Below are 11,425 nucleotides of genomic sequence, written 5' to 3'. Positions count from 1 at the left end.
TGTGGATGCAGCACAAAACACATGAGTGTAGTGAATGAGTTTCCACATGATCCAGAACAGTGCTCTGCTGGTTTGTAAGTAGCTTCTTGTGCTGAATGCGCCCATGTTCTCTGACCTTGTGATGTATCATGGCAGTTAGCAAATAATACTAAACTTTATTTTTATGTAGTGCCTTTCAAAGGGTCTTCCTGTAGCTCATTACAGCACAACAGCACAAAACTGCACAATGAGAGGAGATCGTAGATGGGGTTATGGAATACAGTAGGACAGCAAAGGGCCACACCAAACCAGTTAAGTAAAACCTCTTTCAAAAAAAAGGTTTTGAGTCTCAGGGAAGGTGACTCTCTGAAATCCCTTGGGACAGAATTCCAGAGTTCTGGGGCACAGCAGGACGAGGCCCTGTCACCCACAGAGTGTAGACGGGCTTGGGGGACGGACAGGAGAGCACGATTAGGAGAGCAGAGGCGGTGAGGTGGGCAGTAGGACTCAGACAGGTACTGAGGTGCCAATACATGCAGAGCCTTACAGGTGAGCATGAGCATTGCTATTAGAGGCCAACATTTACAAATCGCCTGAAGATATAATGCTAAATTTGTTATGGCTAAAGTTAACATGTTGCCTAGATACTGAAAAGTAAAGTATAACAGTAAAGGAGCACTAAGAGAAGAAATAAAGTCTTAACTTGTTAAGGGAAAGCAAAGTGGTTCACAGTCTTTTCATGAAAAGCAAATTTGTGTTTCATAGCATGAATACACATACATACACATACAGTATAAGATATTCATCTTATAGATTAAGATTATACACATGATTATATCTTGTGTGTATAATAAGGAATTATTATATATTATATAAAATAAATAATATGGAATTATTATATATTGTTACAGTATATGTATACCTTTAGATTTACCTGCAAGTCTACAAATGTGTTTCCATGGAGACACTCATGCTCCTATTCTTCAGGTAGAAAGGTGTGTATCGTTATTTGTATGGTGCCCTCTGCTGGAATGCAACATTTACAAGACAAGACTTGAAAGGGGAAAACTGGAAAAGCTCATAAATGGTTAATCAGTTTCGAACCCATCACCTATATTGGCTTGCTAACAAAAACAATGCATTGGTGGTTTGTAGGTAGAGTTTTTAAAATTTTCTATTAAAATGCAAATTTTCCATTGCATTTAAATAAGTATTTTGTATTTTAAAAACAAGTAAGTCAAAATTTCTACATGCTTTTCTGTTTCTAAACAGAAATAACTAATTGCTGGCATTGTATTATTAACTGTAATATGTGTTTCAATATGTAAAATTGTCCTTTTCCACTACTGTTTGAAATCAACATCTGACCAGAACCCTCTTGAATCCTAATGTTTGAAATGGAAATCTCATCCTCATCTTTAGAAACAACTGCATCCTTAATCAGTGCTTAGCATAGCAGGTGAATATGTCACCATTAAATCAAATATTCCCCTCCATTTAACAAAATGAGAAAGAATCTAAAACACATAGGCTTATGTTCTGTGCTCTGGACATATACTTTAAGTGAACGTTTGTAGGCCCAAATCACTGTTAACTTACAATTGTTATAGCTTTGTGCAAGGTGCTTCATTTAGATTGCTCCAGTAAAAAAGTCTCACTCTATGAATATGTTCAAATGTAAGTTGCTTTGGATAAACATTTTCACCAGATATTGAGCTCCATACCTATTGTCTGACTATTTAATCAACATATTTCAGTTTCATACATTTTCCTAATTGGTTTTTGCTTACATTTGTCATAACTAATCTTACCCTTTAAGGTTTTCAGTTTGAGTATTCAGGATGTGAAATACATATTTAGCTGCACCAAGAATCACATCATACTCCTTGAGTTCCAGCAGCAACTTTACAAGGCAATTACTAAAATCTGATCTGAATGTTGCAGAGGCATAAAATGAAACAAAACCACTGAAATATAAGCTTTCAGAGATGCCAGTGCCAGTAGTCCTCGTTTATTACCCCTTGACCCTGATATTGGAATTTGAAAATCCCTTTACAGCAATTAAAGCCCTCTTTGTTGTGTTGTCTGGGGAGGAGGAGTCTATGACACAATAACATTTATTAGCAAATCCTAGTGTCTCATAAGAAACTCCTGCAACATCTGTTTCATTCTTCCTTCATAGCAATTATTAACTACATCTAGGAGAATCTGTTTTCCAAGACAACATAGAAATATTAACTCATTCAAGTCAGAAATTAAATACATTGTTAGAGGGAAAAAAATGATGCCTTGAATTCCAAACATCTATATCCTAACCATTTCATCCAGTTCAGGTTATCTTGGCAGGCAATGGGCACAAGGCAAGATACAAGCTGGATGGGATGCCAGTCCCTCCCAGAGCACACACAGATATCCACACCCATGTGTCTTTGGATTGTGGGAGGAGACTGGAGCACTCAGTGAACACGGGGAATACATCCCAGCTCCAGGCAGATAGCACCCCAGGTCTGGGGATGAACCCAGGGCCCCAGCACTGCAAGGCAGCAGTGCTGACCAGAGTGCCACTGTGCCGACTCATACCTGGAATTAATAAGCATAAATATACATAGCAGCTGCTGGGCAAGAAGTACCATAATACTGATAGAAGTTCAATGCTTAACTTTGATCTTTAACAACGTACTGTAGCACCATCAGCAGAGGAAGAGCGGGGTCCTTTCTCTTCCCATGTGGAGTCTCTGCTGTTGAAACACTGTACTTACCATCCAGTCAAAAACATCAGACCACAAAATTACCTCCTAGCGAGGGAGAGAAAAAAGGCTCAACTGAATTTCATAAAATAGATCTATGGATAGAGTTACAGTAGACTTACAGTACAAACAAAATGTTGTGCCCTTAAAATAACAGTGTTTAGAGAATCTTCACTGAGGGGAAGCAGTATAGGGCTCAGTAGCACAGCACAGACGTCTCAATAGTGACCTCCAAACGTGCTCTTTTACAATGTATCGTGGAACAGTTGTCCACCAAGTACATCCTGAATGCATCTGTGACAAGAGAGGTGGGAATCCCATCTCCATCCAGAACAGCTGGTGTGAATATTGAGGACACTCTACCAGCTACATCAGGAAGAGAGGTATTGAGACAGATACTAAGTGAAATCCATGTATAAAGAGTGTTTTTTCCTGTTTATTACATCTTACTGTTTCAAACTTTTCAATCAGCTTTTACTTTTCTTATAAAATAAAATGTTTTTTGCTTGCTTGGAACTGGTTATTTTTTCTTCATCTAAGTTTTTTTTCTTTTTTGTTGTTTGCTCTGGAGCAAAGCTAGCTAAACAACAGTTCAGTCTAGATATACATCTGAAAGAATACACATTTAATTAAATTATCACGTTGGGATTTCTTAAGCTTAAGGCTTTTGCAAGTCAACTTTCATAGATTGCATTTTCAGATAATCTGTATAGTACACCCTCTTTCTAGACTGTCACACAATTGGTTTTTTAAAGTATATATGTAGTCTCTCTTGTTTTGCAACCTATCATATCAGATGCAATGAAAACCCCTTCTAGTTCAGTGAATGAATCACTCATCCCAGAGAGGAAAAGATAACTATGTGTCCATAGGCTGCCACCGCAGGAAAAGACGTGTACTGAGGCTTTTGTTGAGATCTTTGTGTCCAACTGCATCAAGATTTGTCCAGAGATTGATCTAGGAATTTTCTACCCTAAAGGAAAATGGCAGGGCTATGGAGCTCAAGGGCACCTGGGAGCTCACTGCCACATGCAGAAGGGAAGCTGTGACAGTGGGGGACCCGGTCAGAGCTGCTGACAGTACAGCGCGTGTGACGCAGGGGGAGTCTGGAGTCTGCATGTGTCGTTGTGTTGCCTGCCTGTGCAGGTTCCAGACCTCCCTGGGTGAGAAGACAGGCTCCTGACCAGACCCAGGGTGGATCCAGCTGTCACTGTCCCTGTCGGAACAAGTGGTGTGAGGAAGGGTAGACTGACGCTTCTGCAAGACAAATCGAAGGATTTGGTTTGTACACATTGGAGCAGAACATGTGTGCTGGTCTTCTCAGGAATCTTGCAGGAGCCACATCACTTGGCCATGGGGTGGCAAGATGTCAATTTAACACACAGAGAAGAGGAGTTTTGATTTAAGGGGTTTTCAGGGACCTTTTGGAACAATTGTGACTTATGCAAAAAGGACCATCATATCAAGGAAACATACAGACTGTAGTTAAAGAAGTTAAAAACACAAGAAACAAGTTACATGTGGGAGGAGATTAATTCCATCCTGCTCATTTTGCTGCTTGTAGCTAATTGATCTAGCCTTTCCAGAGTAACAGCTTCAAGAACAGGACTTCCTCTTCCAAACAACCACAATCCTCAGCATAACAGGTGTGTCCCGTTACATCTCTGAATGTATTTCCTTGTTTATTACCTTCGGTTCTGAAGAAGTCCGGTGGGCTTGACTCTCTCAGTGCACTTACGGATTTATGAATACTGTATGTGAACAGGTTGTCTAAAAGTTTTCTCAGTCTTTTTTTCTGTGAAAACTAATAAAAAAGATTGTGTTCTTTTCTGTTAGAGTACCACACTCTTTTTTTTTCTCCTTAGTAGCGACACAGTAGTGATCTCAGGTGAGAGGCCAGGTAATTGGGACAGAAAATTCTTTACTTCCACAGGCACCTCAAATTAAAGTATTTCACCCCTATGAGGCCCTCAACACCCTGGAAGAAAACTTTATAGACTATCACTTTACAGATGATCTTCATAGATGATGTTTCCTTATAATCATTATTTTCATAGACATAATTTTAATACTGTATTAAGTTAGTTTCCTGGTCTATTATTATTTGGTTCTGTTTTTGTTGTTTTGCATTGTACAAACAATTTTCCTGTCAATGGGTATTATGGTACCCTGTTTTCGGTACCTGCTGAAAAAATGTTGTTAATGGCATATGGATAACATTTCTCATTTCTTTAAGAACAAATGAGAAAATAACAACAGTCTCTGGAATTTATCTTAAATGCTTTATAAAACTTCTACCTCTTCTATGCTGATTTTGTTTATTGTAGAACTTCTCTCAGCATTTCACATGTTGTAGATTTCTTCACTCATTCATTAGTGAATATTAATTCAATTCATCACAATTCTCTTTCATGGACTAAAGGTTACTCATTATTATCTCTGAGTCCATTTACATCATGCTTACGGTTCCATAGCTCTTGTAATGCTGAAAAAGAAAACAGATAATCTGTATATCTGATGTATAACAATTGCAATATTCATCTCTTTTACTACATGTTCCAGCAATTCATTATATCCTTTTTCTTTAATCAGATCCTGTTCTTTTCAAGTGTTTTATATTGTGCTTTTCTTTCTCCTCATGTTTTTTTTGGTGATTTTTCAGACCACTTGGACTGCTGCCCTCTTCACTTCGATCTACACACACAAAGAATGAATTTGGTTCCACAAGCAGATTTTCTTTCAACTTTGGCCATCCGTGTCTATCATATACAGTATGCTTCATATCCATCCTATCCCATTATACTGCTCTTACACTGTATCATTATTTAATAATCAACTTTCCTAAAAATATTTTGTTTTGTGTTCTATCTGTACAGTTTCATATTATACACTGTTCCCTCTTTTGTTCTCTCTTGGTTCTCTGATGAACTGAGAAAGAGAGCTGTTAGCCATGTCCACCATTTCAGCGTGATGCCAAATGATGCTGACATCATTTTTTGTTTTTCCAAATCTGTTAACAATAAAGTCTCCCTTGATAACTACTTTTACAGTACATATACAATGACTTCTTTGACTTCATTAAATTAGTCTGCATTATACTTGTAGTGTCTAGTGTAGTAGTCTGTAGTGGTCTCTTTTTTATTCTGCAGGTCTGACCCATATTGGAATATTTAAACTGGGAATATTTAAACTATGGAACTGGGAAGCAAAGAGTTTACAAAGTGCCGAAGCTGGAGCGATGAAGAAAGTCCATGGCAACACAAACGTAAACTTAATGCATCAAGTAAGCCTGAAAAGACTCTAGGTTTCTAAATTAGCAGGTTACTATGACATTAAAGGAATAGTTTTAAAAATAAACATGGTTAGAGGAGAATGACAGGAATAAATATCTAATTTATAGGTATATGGGTTCATAGAACGTTTGGTGGATTTGGTCTACAATATACAGTATATCAAAAACTACCTGCAAGCTGGAGCTGAAGATACCTAGTGTGGTGCTATTCAGAGTCTACAGTGTACAGGTTAAATCTGAAAATAAACAGATTAAAGACTTTAAAATAGGTAAAATATATGGACCACTTTATGCAGACATGGGAACAGGTGTTTTACTGAACAATGAGATCAGGAAGACACTTGACCAAAGTAACATTGTATTAATGGGGGATTTCAAGTTCCCATGCATTACCTGAGATATTGCCAATGGGAAATGGAGAAACTGAAACTGAAAGGAATAATGATTCCTTCTCAAAGGATTCATTAAAGGCACCCACTGGGGGAAATGTTCTTGTCATGAATGACCCACTGAGCAAACTGGAAGATGAACCCTATGCGGTACCTTAGGGGGTCTAGAGATGAGGGTGAAGTTACTGGAGGGAATGAGGGGTAGGCGAGAGGCGAGGTCCGAGTCGAGTTCCGAGGTTAGTAACTAAAGGTAGGCGAGTAGGTTTCCAATCCAGAAGAGGGTAAGGCAGAAGGCGTAGTCAAAAGGCAGCTCCGTGATTCAAAAGGTGTAGGTCAACGAGAAGGCTTCCAGTCCAAAAGGGCAGGACAGTAGACACAGTCAGAGGAAGGTTCCGAGGTTCGTTACAAAGAGAGAGAAGGATACAGAAACAAAGGCAAGGTAGGAGCTCCGAAGAACGACCGATACCGGGCGAAGAGCAGAGGGTTCTGGAGGGTTTAAGTATTGTGCGCTGATTGATGAAGTGTCGCAGCTGGCTGATTGGCAGGAGAGGTGTTGTTTGGCAGAAGTGCTCAGGGCTGGAGTGCGATTAGTGCGAGTGCGCTTCCGTGTGAGAATGTGGTGAGATGAGGGCGTGACAGCTCTTACGTACAAGGTCTTTTCAAATATTTGAAATAATGGAAACTGTAACCATAATCAGGCAAACTTTAAATACAGTTTATACTACATATATTTTGAGAGACAACAGCTTTAACACCCTGTAGCCTGATTGCATCAGATCTGTGAAGATAAGCCATGCTGGGCCCGGTCAGTAGGGAATCAGGTTGTCTCTGCAAGTGGTTTTGGTGGACCAATAGGTGGCGCTCTTCCCCCTGGACCAGAGTTCCTATGCCCATCTCGCAGTATGAAGACTAAGGACAATACCCTATATGAGGTGCTGTCCTTTGAATGAGCCATTAAAAAGAGGTCCTGAATGCCTGGTTATTAACGGACATCCTCATGGAACATTCCTGACAGGTGGGGTTTTCATCCCAAAGCCTGGGTTGTGGAACTGCATATGTCTGATAATTGTAGTACAAAACCAGGTGGGAGCTGGATGTCAGTGGTCCATGAACTGGGACATCGTCTATTTGTGAAGCACTGTGGGATATTAGTTCCAAATACTGCTATTATTATACTTCTAGTACAGTCTAAGTGTGACTCTAAAATCAGGTTTACAAGTTTGGAAAAGCAGAGCATAAAAGTAAAAACAGTTGAGTGGTGACAGATGGATAGAGAGTCAAAATTAGATGGTTATATACCATTTATAAAGAAAATCTCAGTTATATTAAAAACATTCATCCTTAAACTAGTGCAGCTCAGAGGAAGTAGACAGAGGCTTACTGTATATGACGTAATGTTAAAATTAAGAAGAAGAAGAAGAGACAAGAGAGTGTTATGCAGATTGCGTAAAGGGGCCCAGAATTACAAGGAATACATAAAAAGAACAGCAAACTACAGATAAAAAAAAAGAAATTAGAATCCCTTTAGGAAATTACAGCAGGGGCAAAAATAATATATTTTTTTAATAATGTCACAAAAAACAATAGCAAACGTTAAAGTAAACTGTTTGCAGGATAAAATGGGATCAATTATTGTAGATAAAAATGCTATAGTACATATGCTAAAAGAATAGCCCATGCAGGTTTCTACAAAATGTCAGCAACATGTCCCTTTTAAATAGAAGAAGCTACATGAGTAGTATAACTGACAATGAGGTATTATAAGGACTGGGGCAGCTTAAAATTAATCACCAGGCCAGATGGTATTTTCCCAGTTGTACATAAGGAAATGATGGATGTTATTCATGGACATTTAACCAGGATATTTCAGCTGTCATGAAGGATTGGGACTGTACCCACAGATTGAAGCACTGCAAATGTATTATTAATTTTAAAAATGCGGAAAAAACTAAATTAGGACATTATAGGCCAATCAGTAATGATATTGTGAGCTAAACAAAAAAGGTAACACCTTTTTTGTTTTCTTTCTTCTTTTTTTCAGCATGGAATAAACCTATTACTTGTTCCTAAACAAGAAAGGTATTTATGAAATAAAGGCATTTTAAGAGACAGGCAAAATGTATTTAGGAAAGAAAAATCTTGTTTAACCTACTTGCTGTATTTCTTTCATAAAGCCACAAGGATGGTGATGTCTCAAGCATGTGACACAATACTGTATATTTAGATTTCCAGTAAGCTTTCAGTAACATTCCTCTTAAAAGGTTTAGTCTCAAGCTAAAAGCAATAGGAACCCAATGGTAATGTTTCACTGGAAACTGGTTAATGAATGTTAAAGAGCCTAACCTCCGATTTGGTCTATATAAACCATGGCGTCCCTATGGTACTTGGAACCATTTTATGCTCTTCCTTCTCCATATCAATGATTTAGATTCTGAAACAGCACACTAGTTAAATTTGCAGATGCTTCAGAAATAGAGAGCGTAGCAAACAGAAAAAAAAATGTCAAAGGAATTGCAAAAAGCCTTAGATAAAATTGTTAAATGGGCACTTGGCAAATGAACATGGATTTGTAAATTTAGCTGTAAACTGGTCCATGCAAGAAAGAGGAACGTGCACTCTACTGATCACACAGGCGATTCTGGGCCACAGGAATCTACAGAACACGTGACAGGGAACTGGGTGCTTATGTAGATTCTGCTATAGCTTCATCAAGACAACAGGGGGAAGCTTAAAAAGACCAGACAGAATGCTTAGATTCATAGAAAAAAGTGTGGCATTTAAATCAGGGGACATTACGATTAAGCTATACAATGCAGTTGAAACATGTCATTTAGAATATTGTGTTCAGCTTTGGTCATCATACAAAACTAAAATTATAACCTTAGAAAGAATTCAAAGAAGAGCTGGTCTGAGGGACTGTCATATACTGCATGGAAAGGTTCAGACACATGAATCTCTTCTGGCTGATCATTTAGAGGAGAAACTAGACCCCTTGAAGTACCTCCTGAAACAGTTGAAATAGCCACTGGGTGACTGTGGAAAGCAGTATTATAGTACTATATGTGTTCTGAGAAACGTCCAGAGAGGGTTAGGGGGTCTCTCAGATATTTAAGCAATTAGTGGTGATTCTACCCATTCAATGGAAGATAGTTCTGTCTTTAGGAGCAGAAAATATTTTTAGTGAATATAATTTAGTAAATATCTCACTGTACACGATTTCTGGGGTTCTGTCTGATGTTCTTTGCCTGGATGTAGCAGTAATACAACAGACCAGTATTTCTGATCACATCTGCATAATGTGTGACCATGATTTTAATGACAGTGGCACTACAAAGTAAATATAACAGTCCTGTTTTGCAGGTATAGTTCTACTCTAAGTACAGTTCCAGTGGCAACATCGCTTTATTTGACGTCTTGGGATTTGTATTTTAAATGAGTTATCATACAATTTGGAATCAAGAGCATATTTACATTGCGCATTTTAAGAATAAGAAATGCAATAATAGAATTGTCTAAAGAAGTGACTTTCATGCTATATCAATTTTCTGTTACAATTGTTATTCTATTATATTTACTGTACTTTGTGGTAACCAACAAAGATATAAAAATGCTGGTGAATGTTTCCCACCTCTTTAAAATACTGTATATGACTTTGAACATCATTTGATCATAGAAAATTTTATTAGGTATGTTTTACTTTTTGTTTCTAAGACAAAAATGTTGTTCCACATGCAACTGATCATTTAAGAAATTTAAAACAACAATTAAAATTAATTAAATAAACTGTGAGTATGTTACTCTATAGTGCTGTCAAAAAGTTAATTTAGTATTGATGCAGTTTAGTGGCAAGTGCAGGACAGCACAAAAAACCTTTGGTCAAATCCAAATGATTTTGAAATATGGGTTTTGGTTTTGAAACAATTTGAATGAATTTGTCTTTTTCCAGAAGTCCTCTGCTCTTCTGTTAAAATCTGAATTTTAAATGCACACTGGTTATCTTGAACTTTTGACTTAATCAAAAATCAGTTCTTAATTTCTAAGTACTGTACATTTAAAATGGGAATCTAACAGGCTTTTGAAAATCTCGACATAAAGGTTCACAAAGTTTCTGAAATGATTACAAACTGCTCAGTGAACTAGAAATAATTAACTTAACCTAGACCCTAAAAATTAAATGCGTGTTGATTTATTTAGATTTTGACCTGAAAGGTCCCATCACACCTTTTTTTTGCAACACACACAACATACCTTGCAAGGAGTTAACTTGTCTTTTATTCAGCCAGCAGCTGTATCTTGAGGATAAACAGGAGATGTCTTCCCTTAATGACCCTGCTGGCAAAAGATTTATTACGTGTGACTAAAGCTCTTTATAGGTGGAGACACAATAGTTTTAAGGTAGTTTTTAGAGGTTTAAACTAGACAGATCTGCAGATTTGCATACCCAGGTGAAACTTGTTTAGGCGGAACATACATAATATTTACCGGCAGTCCAAATAAAGTTGTCTAAACAGTTCCACTCTGATACCTGGATAGAAGCCAGACAATAATTATTTGTAAGATAATTGGAGTTTAACGTTTATAAAATTAGAATGCAAGAAAGAGTCCACTATACTAGAATTTTTCTGTTTCTTTCTTGGACTACCTTTCAATTATTAATTTCAACCATTAATTAAAACAAATGGAGTTAAATCCTGCTCTTGTAAATAGATTCCATTTTTTAGAAAATGTTTGTTTTCATGGCTAAATATCTACTAGTTTTTCATATTTTTCTTGCCAAATATCATGAAGCTCTTTCAGTTAAACATACATGAATGTAATAAGCACTATGGAACTCATTTATATGGATTATGAACTTAAGGTCACAAAACAAGGTTAAAGCTCCAAAATGTATACAACATTTTAATAGATGATATTTTTATATAGTGGTACATTAATATGTCTACAATCAACAGTCTGAGGAATTTTATTAAAATGGAATAAAACAGATGCTGAATTTTATACAATGTATTCCATGTAAA

Source organism: Lepisosteus platostomus, chromosome 2 (genome assembly GCF_059453375.1).
Source record: "Lepisosteus platostomus isolate fLepPlt1 chromosome 2, fLepPlt1.hap1, whole genome shotgun sequence".
Classification (NCBI taxonomy): domain Eukaryota; kingdom Metazoa; phylum Chordata; class Actinopteri; order Semionotiformes; family Lepisosteidae; genus Lepisosteus; species Lepisosteus platostomus.
The sequence above is the reverse complement of the archived record's forward strand: the minus strand, read 5'-3'. Positions refer to the sequence as shown.